The sequence below is a fragment of the Rissa tridactyla genome, chromosome 8 (assembly GCF_028500815.1).
Source record: "Rissa tridactyla isolate bRisTri1 chromosome 8, bRisTri1.patW.cur.20221130, whole genome shotgun sequence".
In the NCBI taxonomy this organism is placed as follows: domain Eukaryota; kingdom Metazoa; phylum Chordata; class Aves; order Charadriiformes; family Laridae; genus Rissa; species Rissa tridactyla.
In genome coordinates, this window is record NC_071473.1 from 17,800,991 (window position 1) to 17,816,873 (window position 15,883).

At 48.3% G+C, this 15,883-nt stretch overlaps 1 long non-coding RNA gene across 1 annotated transcript; it reads right to left on the reverse strand.

The window, feature by feature from the left end:
- Window positions 1-7,661: 7,661 nt before the first annotated feature.
- LOC128914337 (uncharacterized) lies at window positions 7,662-14,870 on the reverse strand. The gene is made up of 3 exons (XR_008468241.1): window positions 14,593-14,870; window positions 9,320-9,495; window positions 7,662-8,865 (listed from the first exon to the last, which is right to left on the reverse strand). It is a non-coding gene; the product is annotated as an uncharacterized LOC128914337 (long non-coding RNA).
- Between the last annotated feature and the right edge of the window lie 1,013 nt (window positions 14,871-15,883).

Sequence of the window (15,883 nt, forward strand, 5' to 3'; positions counted from 1 at the left end):
GAGCTTCTCATCAACCACCAGCATCAGATCTTGGTGGCATCACCACTGGTCTGACGCACACACCACCGTGTTTGGGAAGCCTGCTCCCGGTGCACGCCAGGGTCCCACGTACGGCTGCAGTCCTGCTCAGGCATCCTGCAGAGCCTCTGGATGCGCACAGCAGCGGTCTCCGATTGTCGGGACGCCCACACGCAGCCCCTCTGCCATCCACACCCCACAGCTCAACGCCAGTTGGCATCTCCAGGTTTTGCCATTTCAAGGGTCACACGGCAACACAGGCGGCCAGCAACGATGCAGCCATCTCTAGACTGACACTGTACACCCAAAAAGAAGGGTACAGCATTTCAGCTGGGCATAGAGGGGCAAAGCACCATGTGCCTGCCAAGCACAGGACTTACAGAGCTCCCAGAGCTGTGATGGAGAGACCACTCACGATGCATTTCATTGCCACCTGAATCTGGTCTTGCTGCACCACGTGCCCCATGCCGGAAAGGGACCGTCCACGCTGGAAGCATCAGGATGGCCACGAACACTGGTTTTACCTTTCGGTGTGCCGTTTCCAGCAATAACAACGAATCTCCAGGGACCTGACCTACAACACATTGCTGTGTGCACTGAGCAGTCTCTCCTGGCCCGTGAAGGACCTGCCAGCAGAGCAGGCACCCCTCTACCCACCCGTACAAAGCCTGTCGCCTCGCAGTGGCTACGCAGCAGCTCTCAACAGCCCAAAATCATATTTTCAAACCTTCCGTTCTCAGCCCACGTTGGAACCTCCCAAGTCCTCTCCTCCTCCTCATCTACAGCTGTTGCAGGACAAAGATCTCTCCCCAGCTACTCTGGCAGCAACTCCGAAGCACAACTTTTGCTGCTACCAGGAGAAAGCCAGCATTTTGCCTTTTTAAAATAGAAGAAAAGCCTTGAATTTTAACATTGTAAGACAGATGACACCTACAAAAACATGAGCGCGCCTCAACCTGAGGCATTTCACAGCACTGTGTCCCGTATGGATTTTACCATCAAGTTTCTTAAGCAGTTTGGCAATGTAAGAAAAATAACAGCTCTTGGGACAAGAGATGATTTCAGGTTAAGTAAACAGGACAGGCAAATAGTGGACTTTTTTGGTTTTGTTTCTTTGGGTTTTGTTTCATTGTTTCATTGGTTTTTGTTTTGTTTTGGTTTTTTTTAATCTAGTTAGGTCTCCTGTCCACTTGGCCCCCAGCCTGCTGCTGTTAAAACTGGTACAGAAGGAAACAGAAGACGGGGTGATTTCTGGGTACATGACCGGGAGGGTGTGCACGGAGCAATCATTTGCAAGGACAGGAAAGTGGTACGACAAAACCCCCAAACGGGCCTGGGAACTCAGAAGCTGGGCTGTAAAATAAGATAAAAGGCACCTCTAAAAAGAAATTTAAAAAAAAGAATGCATTTTCTTTAGAAGGAGATTATTCCAGAGATGCACAGCACCCTTATTAAACTGCCAGTTAGGTACAGCCTTTCACTGTCCCCTTCTGCATGTCTCCTCCTTAACCACTGACTGTTTAATTAGCAAATATTTTGAATCGCATGAGGAGTTTTGTCCCAATTCAGCGCCTGATATTGAAATGGCTGCAGCACTGCACAGCACATACAGGCCACTAATCACTTCAGGGTTACATTTATAGGAGAGCAGGTGTCAAAGTTTTAAAATGATATAATATTGTCTGGTTTCCCAATGGGGTGATGGAAATGAGATACAGAGGAGGTAGAAAAGAGGAAGAAAATCTAAAAAGCTATGGCTACGTAAAAAAGCTCTCAGCAAACAGAAGCCCTGTAGGAACAAACAATCTCTGAGCTGATGTTGCAACCGTACTACTACTACAACTTTTGCAGAAACAACCAGAGAGCTCTTCAATGGGGGGCCCTGAGCCACGATTGTCTCCGCCCCAGGGAAATTTCCCTTTCAGGTGAGTCCCAAGTCACAGCAAAGTGTTTAGCAAAACAGAGCCGAACGTTTTCACATCGGAGCTTCCTTCCTCCTCCTCTGCCTGCAATCAAATAGAAACCGGTGTGACATAATGCTGTTGTATCACCGCTCCTTTCGGCTGAGCCTGGGCTGCCAGAGGAAGGCGAGGGGTAAAGGGGAAGAAAATGTGATTTTAGAAAGCAAGGTTATAAAACCTCAGCTCCGAAAGCTAAGCTCGCAGCGTAGCTATTTTCAAGTGTGAGGGAAAAATGCTCTGCTATTCCGAGAGAGGGAGGCTGCCGGAGGAAAACATGCCAGGGAACAGCTGGAAAGCAGACATTTTCCATGGGCTTTCCTATGCAGGTTATGTACTGAAACAACCAAACAAAAACACCCTGCACACCAACAGAAGTGGACATCACGGGATCTGGAGAGTGCAAAAAATACAGAGAAACTTTTAATCCCAGTTATTAGAAGAACATTCCACCCTTTTCAGATTTACACTGCTCAGTTCGCATCACCTTTGTGCACTTGAAGGCTCAGAAACGTATTCACAGCCGTGTAAAAGCAAAGCTTTTATTTATCTAGGGGATTACAGGCGGCGAGAACTCCCCAGCTTTAGAAAAACACAACAAAACCACAGTCCTCCTGAAACAACCCTCCTACGGTGCTGTGCATCCTTAACCCTGAAAGACGGCTGAAGATCATCAAAACCTGCCAGGCAGTGATGGAGGAAAGGGCATTCCAGGGAAAGACAGGATTTTCGGTTCCTGGGTGAGGTCCTCCAGGCGTTAGGAGTAGTGATGGGGGTCTGAGAATGGCACCCTGCCTCCACCAGTGCAGATCTGGGGAGTGGGGTGGGTGAAAGCTGGGAAGGAGGACAACACGGAAAGCCCAGAAGAACGAACCATAATGTTCTCCCCAAAGCCCAGTTTTTCACCCAAATACTAGTAAGATGGCTTAATTTAGGACCTTTTGCAGCTGGCCAAGAGAAAGCAAAATGTAAGTCCAACTCAGTTACAAACCCTCCTGGTGTGGGAGGTGACAATATCCAGCCACAGGACATAAACAAACCCGTTCATTGCACAGGGAGTGCTTCGCCTGATGTTCCTGGAGACTGATACACTCCGGAACTTCAGCATGAACCTACTAAGAAACACACAGGTGACAACTGGACCTCATATTCCCCCTCAAAATGCCATTTGTATGTCACCAGAAGTTCTGTATCCGGGGCTCTTGCAGCTGGGGTGCAGCAATGGTCAGGGGCACCACTCATGACTCTTACTGCAAAGGCCAACAGCATCCAGGGAATAACGAAGTAACAGCCACCCGATTAATTTCTAATGGCGATTTAAATAAAGGACGTTGCTAAGGTCTTGCTACACACAATAGGAACCACGGTGTCTAATTTTAAGACGTGCCTGATGCAGTATGAGGTGCCAAGTTATAAGGCTGTGTCGAGAAGTGATGCTTCTGGTCAGGGACCCTGAACGAGGATGGGAAGAAACAACTATGACGCTTTAAGACAGACACAGCTCATGCTGCACCCAGAGCTGACAGACACTGGACGCAAGCAAACAGAGGCCGCCTGCGGCTTACAGCTCACAATAGCGATGCTGATAGAAAGAGGGCTTGCTCGTCTCTTGGTTGCCCGCTGTGCCAACGGAGAAGAGAGGGATCCCTCAAACCCTTTTCTAGAGGTCGGGCATATGGCAGAAGAGCAGCAGCAAAGATAGAGAGCTTCGCTTTTAAAGGTATGCCTTCCCAGAGCTGAAAGGACAACCCGTTTCACAGCACGTTTCAAAAAATCCGTGTCAGAACAGTTGTAATTGGCCAACACAGTAAAAGCAGCAGATCCAAGCGAGACAGAGAAGGCACAACGGCTTTACTAACGGCTTTACCCCTTTCCACCAGAGGTTAGGGATCTGAGCTGGAGATGAGATGTCCCACTCACAAGATCAACCTAAAGCATACTCCGTTTCAGCCTGATAAGAGGCAAGTTCTGTTTTCTGGGCAGCTCAAACAAGCAGTAGATGATACAACACTAGTTTCAAATTGGGATGTGGGGTCTGGGAGGGGAGGATGAGGAGAAGGCCAACACACTTAGAAATAAAAGATTTACAAAAAGGGCCTCCAGATAACACTCCACCCTTGCAGTTTCAGGACAGCACCAGGCACGTGTCCCAGAGGAGGCCAGGCAGTAGCTGTTCACAAAATCTATGTGCCCTCATGGCAGGGACAGTCTCCGTCAGGGCAGAGCGAAAGCCGCTGGCGAAGAAACGAGCCCTGTCAGTACACACATCCCACCCATGCCAGAGACAGAGTGAGTTTGATGGCCAAGGCCGTCAGGAACATCAGCAGTATCAACTTCACTCACATTTCAAAGTTACTCCAACTGATCATCCAAAAGACGCGTAGCTTCACAGAAGCAACAGAGGCAAAGACTATCAGAGCATACATTACGGTGAAAAAGGAGTGTGTGACCTAACTCTGTAATTAGGAATGAGTTCGATTACCCACAGAAGATGAGGAAAGGTTCTGAAAATATTAGTTCACTGAGATTTCTTTTTCCAGAAAAAAAACGGTGGTATTTTTTTGTTCTAGAATAGCAGGTACAGAGACAAAGCTTTTATGGTGACAGCCAAAGTCACCATTCTTTGTAATTTATGTATGTATCAATGACCTCACCACACACTCACTTTGCAATCATTACTTCAATACGGCGCTCAAAACCATTTCTATCAGAAGACAATTCCAACTTCAACGCCTCACTTAAAACAACAACCCTGTTAACAGCCCTCATCCCTTTCTGCTCACTAAACGCTAACCCCAAGGAGCAGCTCTGCAGCTCCCAGGGGAGCCAGGTTCTTTGCAGACACAAACTCTCTTCAGGGAGGCTTAAAGGCGCCAAGCACCTCCTTGAGGGCAAACCGCACCAGCTCAGACAGACACCCAAGGAGATGAATGATAGCACAACCTTCTAGTTCCAGAATTTGCTGCTTTCATTTCACAAGCAGCCTGACTTCAGAGTCACCACCTCCCCGTAAATCTCTGCCGAGCAGGTGCCCGCTTGCATCAGCCCCTACCAAACTGGTAGTAGCTCCGAGGAGCAAGGACACAGTCAGGAACTGAGCCACGCCGCTCTTTTACGCTATAAACTCAGCCAGCATCAACACGGAGCACCAAGAAGCACCCAGACTCCTGCTTACAGGTGAAACCGAGCACCACCTGGCTCCAGCCCTGGCTGCAGTGATGATGCAGGGGCTGAACTGGATGGCTTCTGCCAAGCCCTTGGGGATGTTATTTTGCATGGAGGCTGGGGGGAAAAGAACGACAGGTTGAAAACCACCCCTGGACCTGCAGCCCGCCAGGCCATGTTAGGCTTTAACTGCAGTGAGGGGACGCAGGGAATACCACCGCACTGCTCCTTGGCTCTTAATTACAGTCTCGTGATGCTGTAGTTAATGGTCTGTCACGGGCTACATTAGAAACCTTAACGTTTGCAGGAGGCAGACCAACCACGGTAGCCAGCTACCGAGCAAGAGCAGCTCTAGCCTGGAAACTGGGCTCCTGTTCTGTTGTGACGGCCCCCGCTTCCTCTGGGCCACGGGAAACAGTTACCAAAGACAGGCCTCTGCTTTGTTTCTAAAATAGTTGTTTCTTACTAACCTTCTTACTGTGTGAGAAAATAGCTAATTACTGACTTTCTTACTGTGTAAAAATAGTTGGTCCCTGAGCTGACGTTACAGGTAGTGATAATGAGGAGACAACCAGAAGTAGTTAATCACTTCAAGGTTCTTCTATACGTCAAGTATGTACTCCTATACCAATTAGGATGGAGTTATGGCTACTTCAAAGCACATCCTTATCATCTTCAAGAAGTTGGCAAACTTACAGCAAACTTTTACTGTCCCGAGATGACTCAATACCTTAAAAGGGTGATGTAAGGAAGGGTCTCCTTACCCAAATGACCACCAAGACACTCACGCTTGTGCAGAAGTGTTTTGCCGACGTAGCAAAATTTGATACGCGTAGGCAAAAAGACTATTCGGTCACCCTAATGAATGTGGAAACCTAGGTGGAGTTATGTATTAGGTAGGCAGAATAATGAGAATATTTTGTGTATAAATAATGGGTGAATATCCCCCAGTAAGAGGTGCTAGATTTGCGGGTTTTTCCCCTTAGCACCCGAATAAAGCAATATCTCCTCTCTAAACTACTGTTGGTTTGGAGGGCTTTTATTTCAGGTAACAAAACCAGCTCGGCTCCGGGAGCGGGGCGCCGGGGCAGCGCTCCGCTCGGGAAGGTCCAGCGGGGCCGGGGGACACGGGGCATCCGGGGACAGTGACAGCGAGCACCGACCCCAAACCCTCCCTCAGACCCCGGCGGTTTTCAGGAACAACCACGGCCTTTCTGCCGAGAAACAGCGCTATTCTTCCAGTTAATGAAAAAAAGAAAGAAAAAAAAAACCCCAAACAAAAAAAGGGCAGAACAAGCCCTGCCTGCCCAAGGCTGGCCCCCACGGGCAGTGACAAACCACCCCCCCCCCCCGGCACGGGGATCGGGAGGCCTTGGGCCGGGCCTTCCCCCGCCCCAGCCCCCCTTACCGTTGCCGAGGCCTCGTCCCGCAGGTTCTCCCGGATCTCCCCTTTGCCCACCTCGTTGTCCCCCACCGGCAGGAACTTGAGGAGGTAACCGGAGCTCTTCCCCGGGCTGCCCTGGGTGCTCATCTTCCCTCTCATCGGCGAGGGGGGTCCGACCCGCAGCCTCCTCCGCCGGCCTGAGGGGGACGGGGCCTGAGGAGGACACCCCCTGCTGGGCTCACAGCCGGCCCGCCGCCTCGCCTCGCCTCTGCCGCCCAGGGACGCGCGGGAGAGGGAGGAGGAGAAGGAGGAGGCGGCGGAGGAAGAGCGGCCCGACCCGGCCCCGCCGGCTCCTCAGCGCCCCCCGCCGCTGACAGAGGTCCCGGTCCCGCACCCGCCCGCTCAACGCGCCGCCGCCTCACGGCCGGGCCTCGACCCGCCCCGGGACTCACCCACCTCACGGCCGTGGCCGAACCTCTGCCTGGCGCCTCCGCGCAACGCCCGAGCGGGCCCGGGGAAAGGCGGCGCCGGGGTTCTGGGGACGAGGGACCCCCCCCCCGCGCTCCGGCGAGCAGCATCTCTGCCCCTTGGGGGAAAGCAGACGGGGGAGCCCTTCCCTCCGTGCTCCCAGGACCAAGAGCCGCTCGCTGCAAACTCCTCTGGGAGGCTTTGTATCCCTATGGTGGTGGGGGGGATACAAAACACAGCCCCCACCATCCCCCTGCCTCCCCAACGGCCCTGCTCGTCCCGCCTCTGCAACAGCAGAATGAAACGGCAGCTAAAAGTGAAATGAGATAGCAGCTAAAACTACAATGAAACAGCAGGTGACAGCAAAATGAAATAGCAGGTGTCCTGCTGGCTCCCCCTGGAGCTGCCAGCCCCGGCCACTGCCGACGGCTCGGGGGGTAAAGCCTGCGGAGAAACTCTCGCCCCAGGAGAGAGCCCGGGATGGCGGAGTGGGGGGAAAAGTCCAGGGGGAGAAAAAAGCCATTCCTCTCATTTTTGTCCACCAGTCCGCGGGATCCAAAGGCGGGAGGAGGAGGATGGGCGGGAATCTCCTTGATTTTGTTTCTCTGTTCTTAGCCTCTGGTTCTTGTTATAGATTGTGGCCCAATAATTGACAGGAACCAGTCCAATTAATCAAATTAGTTTATTAAGCAAGCGGCAGCAAGCAAAACAGCGCTGGGCGGCCGGGGAGTCTTTGCTCCGCCAACGGCGCACACCCACTTCCCGAAAGTAGCTGATTATATACTCTTCTGGTTCCCGTATATGTGTCAATCCTGGTATATTCTGTGTCTGAGCGACGTGTTGCTAGGGGGTCGGTCTTGTCCCGCCTCCTGATGGTCGTGGGGCTGAAGGCTCCTCATCTTTATCGGTGTCCTTTGGGTGACTCTTTTCAGCTTATCGCACAACTTAGCTCTTCCCTTTGAAGTGTTAAAGCACACCAGATGCCTGTGATTTAGGTATTGAGGTGTCAAAGCGCCCCAGACAGCACACCGGATGCCTGTGATTTAAGTATGTGAAGAGTCGAAACATTGTAATTTTTCACCAGCCTTTAAGAAAGCCTGATTTGATTAATAAACATGATTTTATTTATTACAATCCCCCCCATTTTTTTTTTTGTTTACTATTTTGTTCATCAAATCTTTGGAGTTCAGCGTGACTTAAAGCTAATGTTTCTTCTATTGCTGGTTCCTTATCTAATGGCTCGTATTTAGCCCTGATAAGCATTAAATGGGCAGCTTCCAGTCTGCCCTTTACAATTTCAATTACTTTGTTCAATATACAAGGGCCAAATGTTAATCCCAAAATTAATAGTATCATAGGTCCCGCGATGGTAGACAATAGCGTAGGCGTCCATGGGGAATAACTGAACCAAGATTCATACCAATTTTGCTGTGCTTCTCTTTCTTTCTTTCTTTTTTCTAATCCTTCTCGTAGTTTTGTCATGGTGTCTCTAACTACTCCAGCGTGATCTGCATATACGCAGCATTCCTCATCCAGAACAACACACAACCCCCCTTGCTGTGCAAACAATAAGACACCTACAAGATTTAGTAAAATTAGAATTAGAGTGTGGCGAGAAGGGTGGAAACCCGGCCGGTTAATAAGTTTAGTTTGAACACTCACTCCAATTACCCAGTCCTTTTCAATGCTATTACTCCTCCCGGGGCATTTCGTGCGATTCCCTTGGTTAACACTGAGGCAGTCCTCCCAGTGGCTTTGTACAGTCCCACTCTTTGGGTTCTGTTCTCCACAGCTTTTTACTCCTCTGCCTCGCTCGTCGACTCGGTTGCTTCGAGCCACGAGGGGTATCATCTTCTCGGCAGCAGGGGTAGTCTTCAGGAGAATAAATGCAATTTTTAGTCGCTTGCTTCTGTGCATTTCAGGTGAATCGCACTGAACCCCTTTAAGTGTCTTGCGACAACACACTTTAATAATGTCAATTACAAATGGAGCAGGTTCGCGAGGGTGATAGCAATAGTACTCGGGTTTAATACCCCGTGCAAATATCTCCCGCCATTCACTAGATTGCTCCTGGATTTCACCATTAAATATTTTTATGTCTAGAGCCAATTTGGTGAGCTCACGCTCTTTGTCCCCACAAGGTTGGCAAACCCCTCGAGGGGGTATCCCGTAACGGCAATGGGTCCCCCTCCGTTCTCGACATCCTTTACAAATAAAACAAATAAAAAGGAAAACAGTTACAGCTCAGAATGTCACACTTGATTCTTATGTCCCCTGTATCACCGTAACCGTACCCCACCGATATGCTGTAGTCGCTCACTTGTACCACAGTTATATGTGTGTCCATTTACAACCTCCTGAAGGCAATCTTCAGAACTCCAGGCGGGCTTGTCACTTCCCAAGAATAGTCTTTTAATGGTCCTTTTACGCGGCTCGCATGAGTCCAGCCTCTCTCTGCTGTCCGGATGGCTGTTTCTGTGGTGAGTAAAACGAGATAGGGCCCTTCCCAAAGGGGGGTTAATGGGGACTCTTTCCATGATTTGATTAGCACTTTGTCTCCTGGCTTTATGTTATGCATGGCTACATCCAAGGGGAGGGTCTCTGTACTACTAAGCCCTTATTCCGCAGCTTTACTCTCCTAGCCATGAGTTGAATTATATAAGGTCTAATTTGTGAATTTTCAAGTTGGGGATGGTCCTGCGGAATTTCTAAATCGTATGTATGGCATCCCATATAACATTTCAAAGGGGGAAATTCCTACATCAGTTCGGGGCTGTGTTCTTATATTCAATAGTGATAAGGGGAGGCACTTTACCCATGACATCTTAGTTTCTAACATCAATTTTGTGAGCTGTTTCTTTATTTCCCCATTTACTCTTTCTACCTTTCCCAAGCTTTGTGGATGCCAGGGAGTATGATATTCCCATTTTGTCCCCAAAGAGGAGAGAGCTTCCCTTGCTATTTTTGAAACAAAATGGGAGCCCCTATCAGAGTCTATTACCTCAATGGATCCACACCTAGGGATTATATTTTCCAGCAAAGTCTTCACTAGGGTTTGAGCGGTGGCTCTAGCTGTCGGGAATGCTTCCACAAAATGGGTTAGGTGGTCTATGACTACTAATAAGTATTTATATCGTCCCACCTTTGGAAGTTCAGTGAAGTCTAGCTGGATTTTAGCAAATGGTCTGTGAGCCAGTTCTCTTCCCCCCAGGGCTTTTTCCCGTAACTGATGTTTATTGACCCTTTTGCATGTCATACATTCGCTAACTATTCTCTTTGCTATATTGTATACACCAATGCACATATACTTTGTGGCAAACTGATCCACTAACGCCTGAGTTCCCCAATGGGTGTTCTCATGGAATTTTTGCATGATTTTCAAAGCCAGAGGTTTTGGGAGAACTTCCTGGCCATCCAGGAGTTTCCACTTTCCTTTTTCTGTCTCCCCGATTCCCATCTGAGTCAGCTTATCTTTTTCCTGCACTGTAAAACTCAGGATTGAGTGAATTTTTCCATGTAGATGGCAATGGCTATACTTGGGGTTGTCACATTCATCATAAATTAGACATCTGCAAGGGACTGCATCGATTCCAAAATCCTTCCAACACTCATAACATGGGAATTCGTCTGATTCCTTTCCACAAGTTATACAGTCCTCCCGAGTTCTTTTAGTCTGGATCACCATTAATGCCGCTCTTTTTGCTTCTTGATCAGCAAGATTGTTTCCTCTGACTAATGGGCTTAATCCTTTTTGGTGTCCTTTTAAATGTACTACGGCTATTCCCGCTGGTCCTCGTAATGCTTGTAAAACCTGGATTATTAATTCCTGGTGTATTAATCCTTTTCCTTGAGAATTTATTAAACCCCTTTCTTCCCAAATTTTTCCAAAAGTATGCACTACGCCAAAGGCATATTTTGAATCCGTATATATGGTTCCAATTTTACCGTTTAAAAGTTGCAAGGCTCTTAATACAGCATATAGTTCACAAGCCTGTGCAGACCAACTAGGACTCAGAGGTCCTGATTCTATTACACTAAATGTTTTTCCATCAATGATTGCAAATCCTGATTTTCTCTTTCCTTCAACTGCCCGGGATGATCCATCTACAAATAGCTTTTCTCCTTCTCCAAGTTCTTCCTCATCTAAATCTGGTCTGATTTTCGTTTGCTCCTCAATGTTGTAAAGACAATCATGATTTATTTTGTCACTTGGCTCCCCATACAAAAACTGTGCTGGATTCTGCACGCTTGTTACCTCGAGTTCCAGTTTGGGAGAGGAGATTAGGATGCCTCCATATTTTAGGAGCCGGGTGTCTGTTATCCATTTGTCAGCTTTTTGTTGCAAAATTCCCCTGATGTTGTGAGGTGATAATACCCTCAATTCTCCTCCAAAGGTAATTTTATGGGCTTCCTCTACCAAAAGGGCTGCGGCTACTGTTGCTTGAAGGCAGGTAGGCCAACCCCTACTTACAGGTCCCACAGGTTTCTTTCTTCCTGCCCATTCTTGTGCTAATACCCCAAATGCGGTCCCTTCGTCAACATTGATAAATAGATAAAATGGTTTCTTTACATCTGGCAGGCTCAAAACTGGGGCATTTACTAAATCAGTTTTTAGTGTTTCTAATTGTTTATCATCATCCTCCGACCATTTCAATAATCCATCCTTAGTTAATTTGGTATAGAGGAACTTCACCTTTTTGCTATAGTTCTCAATCCATTGCCTGCAATAGCCAAAGAGACCTAATAATTGCCTAACCTGTCTTTTAGTTCTAGGAGCCGGTAATGACAATATGCCATTCACCCTTTCGGGGTCTAATTTCTTAGTTCCCTTGCTTAATCTGTGTCCCAGATATTTTACTTCTTTCTCAACAAATTGTAGTTTTGATTTTGATACCTTCAATCCTTGTAAACTCAAAAAATTTAGTAACTTAATACTCTCCTGCCTCACTTTTTCTTCGCGATCACCAGCTAGGAGCAAATCATCCACATATTGGACCAGTGCGACTCCTTCACTTAACTCATACCCCTTCAGGATTTGTTCTAAGGCTTGTCCGAACAAGTTCGGAGATTCGGTAAACCCTTGGGGCAATACCGTCCACCGTAATTGTTGTTTCCGATGGTTATCTGGGTCTTCCCATTCAAAAGCAAAGTAATCTCGGCAATCTTCTTTGAAAGGGCATGCCCAGAATGCATCCTTCAGATCTATTACACTATACCATTGATTATCGGGCCCTATTTGACTCAGGAGGGTGTGTGGATTCGCCACCACCGGGAATCTAGCTATTGTTCTCTGGTTAATTTCTCATAAGTCATGTACTAACCTATATTTTCCATCCGGCTTTTTTACAGGCAGGATGGGAGTATTAAAAGGAGACATACAGGGTTCTAGCAACCCCTTTTCAAGTAATCTTTGGATCTCAGGTTTCAAACCTAGCCTCCCTTCTCTAGGAAGGGGGTATTGTTTTATCCTGACTGGTATTTCTGGGTTCCTTATTGTTACTGAAAAGGGTTCAATATCTAACTTACCTACTGTTTCCGGGGTGTACCAGACTTCAGGATTTATTTTCTCTTCATCTATTACTCATAAGGGACACAGTTTAATTTTTAGTGTTTCATTTTTTTACTTCCAAGCCAATTCCTAATTCAATCATCAAATCTCGGCCCAATAAATTATAGTCTGCTTCAGGCATGAGTAGCAGGGACCCCATCCCTACCTTAGAATGGGTTTCAAAAAACACATCCTTTATTACGGGTACTCCAAAAGGTTCTCCTTTTGCTCCAGTAACCTGTATAGTCGCCGAGGATATTTTACATCCTTGGGGCAATTTTTGAACGGCAGATCTTTCTGCTCCCGAGTCCACTAGGAACTCAATTTCTTGTTGCTGGGGACCCACTTTTAGTTTTATCAAGGGCTCTGTTTTTTCTCGGGTTCCCAGCAAATAGAGCCCCTGACACCCCTAGTCTTCTTTGAACATTTTCTCATCCATCATTCTCTTTCTGCAGTCCTTTTTAACATGCCCTTTTCCTCCACAATAAAAACAAACCACAGTTCCCCATTCTCTCCCTCTTAAAGGTTTTCGGGTCTCCTGTCTTATCTGGCGAGCTTCAAACCCTTTTCCAGGGGTTGACATCCTTTGCCCTTCTCTGACTGCAGCTACCAACATTCTGGCTTGTTTCTTATGTATTTCCTCCTCCCTGCGGACATACACTTTCTGGGCTTCCCTTAACAATTCATCCAAACCCCTATCCTGCCAATCCTCCATTTTCTCCAGCTTCTTTCTAATGTCCGTCCATGATTTAGCTACAAATTGGGTTTTTAACAAGGCTTGCCCTACCGGTGTACTAGGGTCCAGCCCTGAATACAATTGGAGGTTCTTTCTCAATCTCTCTAACCATTCTGTAGGGGTTTCATCTTTCTTTTGATGTTCACTAAAGCCTTTGTTTATATTCTGTCCCCTTATCCCCTGGACAATTATGGTCCTCAGATCTTGCATATGGCCTCTGTCTATTTCGTTTTGGTTATTCCAATTAGGTCTCTGAAGAGGCCATTTAATATCTGCCGCAGGACCCTGCTGGTGTTGTTGGTCCCAAATCCTCATCCCAGCTCTCCTGATCATTTCCCTTTCTTCTGCAGTGAACAATATGCCCAATATGGCCTGCAGTTCATCCCAGGTATAAATGTTGGGTCCTAGGAACTGGTCTACCCGTTCTGAAACTCCTAGGGGATCCTCTAACAAGTTTCCCATTTCTTTCTTAAATTCCCTAACGTCCCTGGAGTTCAGAGGGACAGAAACATATCCCATGCCAGGTTGCGCTCCCCCCATAGCAACTTCTCTAAGCGGATATAAGTTACTTTTATCCTCCCCCATCCTAGTTTGACTTCGAGTTACTCGTCTAGTTTCAGAAGAACCAGAGGGAGAATCTGTATTGAAAAAGTCTGGCGCTGTTGGGGGCGGTGAAGGCTGTGGCGGTGGTGCTGGTGGTACATAAGGGGGGGGTGAGGTAGGGATTTCATCCGCATCCCGGGGTTTTTTCCTACCCCCCTGTTTCTTCTCTCTCAAGTGATATAGATTTACTCTAGTCTCTGACCTTATCCACAAGTGTGCATATTCACTCTCCTCCAGGCTAAAGGGTTCCTTAGAGTTAACATAAATATGTAAAGCCTGGCATATCCAATCTTCAAAGGACCCAAAAACGGGCCAATACAGGTGGTCACTTCTAATTTGTTTCCCACCCCAAACTTCCATACAATAATGTATCATTTTTGCTTTATCCTTACCCTGCCTAGAAGGGTAATCATCCCAATATTTAATCATTAATCCTAATGGACTATCTGGCGGTATCTGGGGTAACCTAACCTTAGGCACCGACCCACCCGTGGGATCAGAAGGCTTGCTTTCCTTCTGTCCCATCTTCCGGAGTGCCTTCACACACACACACACACAATCTTTTCCCCCTGTTCGTGGCCCAGTCCCTCGCGGGAGATGGGAACCGCACTACTAAGGGGTCCGCACTTGCTTCGTCCTCAAGTGGACGTCTCACACAGGCACACTCCGGGATACCCAACCCCAACCGAACGGATCACCGGCCTATACTTACTCACTCCTGAGTCTTCGTTCGGGTCTTCGTGCACAAAGTTTACGGGGTTGCCGGCTTTTATTCACTTGCTGCCGAATTTCGAGTTCGTCGGTAGAGGTTTTGGGTGTAAAAACCCCCAACAGGGGCCGCTTACTCAGCGGGGCACCCCCCCCGTGAGGTTTACAGCCAAATTGCCTCTATCTGAGTCACGGCACCAAATTTGTTATAGATTGTGGCCCAATAATTGACAGGAACCAGTCCAATTAATCAAATTAATTTATTAAGCAAGCGGCAGCAAGCAAAACAGCGCTGGGCGGCCGGGGAGTCTTTGCTCCGCCAACGGCGCACGCCCACTTCCCGAAAGTAGCTGATTATATACTCTTCTGGTTCCCGTATATGTGTCAATCCTGGTATATTCTGTGTCTGAGCGACGTGTTGCTAGGGGGTCGGTCTTGTCCCGCCTCCTGGTGGTCGTAAGGCTGAAGGCTCCTCATCTTTATCGGTGTCCTTTGGGTGACTCTTTTCAGCTTATCTCACAACTTAGCTCTTCCCTTTGAAGTGTTAAAGCACACCAGATGCCTGTGATTTAGGCCGTGAGGTGTCAGGATGCCTATGATTTAGGTATTGAGGTGTCAAAGCGCACCAGATAGCACACTGGATGCCTGCGATTTAAGTATGTGAAGGGTCAAAACATTGTAATTTTTCACCAGCCTTTAAGAAAGTCTGATTTGATTAACAAACATGATTTTATTTATTACAGTTCTCAGTCCTGCCACTCCCTCAGCGCCAGTCCCGGATCCCTGGTTTATGGCTTGTTCTAGTGATTTCTCACCTCCTCGGTGGGATGGTGGGAACCCAGGAGAGCCCGGAGCGTTGGGAGTCATCAGGAGACAGGAGCCGCGTGGGGAAGGCGGTGGGGTTGTTCCAGGGCTGAGGGCAGCAGCCTCGGTGGGGGCAGAGGGTGATCCCGGCAGAGGGGTGATTCCGGCAGAGGGGCGATCCCAGCAGAGGGGTGATACTGATGCAGAGGGGTGATCCTGGCAGAGAGTGATCCCGATGCAGAGGGGTGATCCCAGCAGAGAGGTGATCCCGATGCAGAGGGGTGATCCTGGCAGAGGCTCGCCGCGGCGTGGGGACATTGTCACGGCCCTGCATCCAGCTGGACACCCAGCCGGCCAGGAGCATCGGCTGCTTCACCATCCCGCAGCACGGCACAAGGAGCCATGAAGGATCCCAGGGCCAGGCTCGAGCATCCCAGAGAGCTGCTACTTCTCCATCCTCCAAGAACCAGCCCTCCAGCACTCTGCCGGTG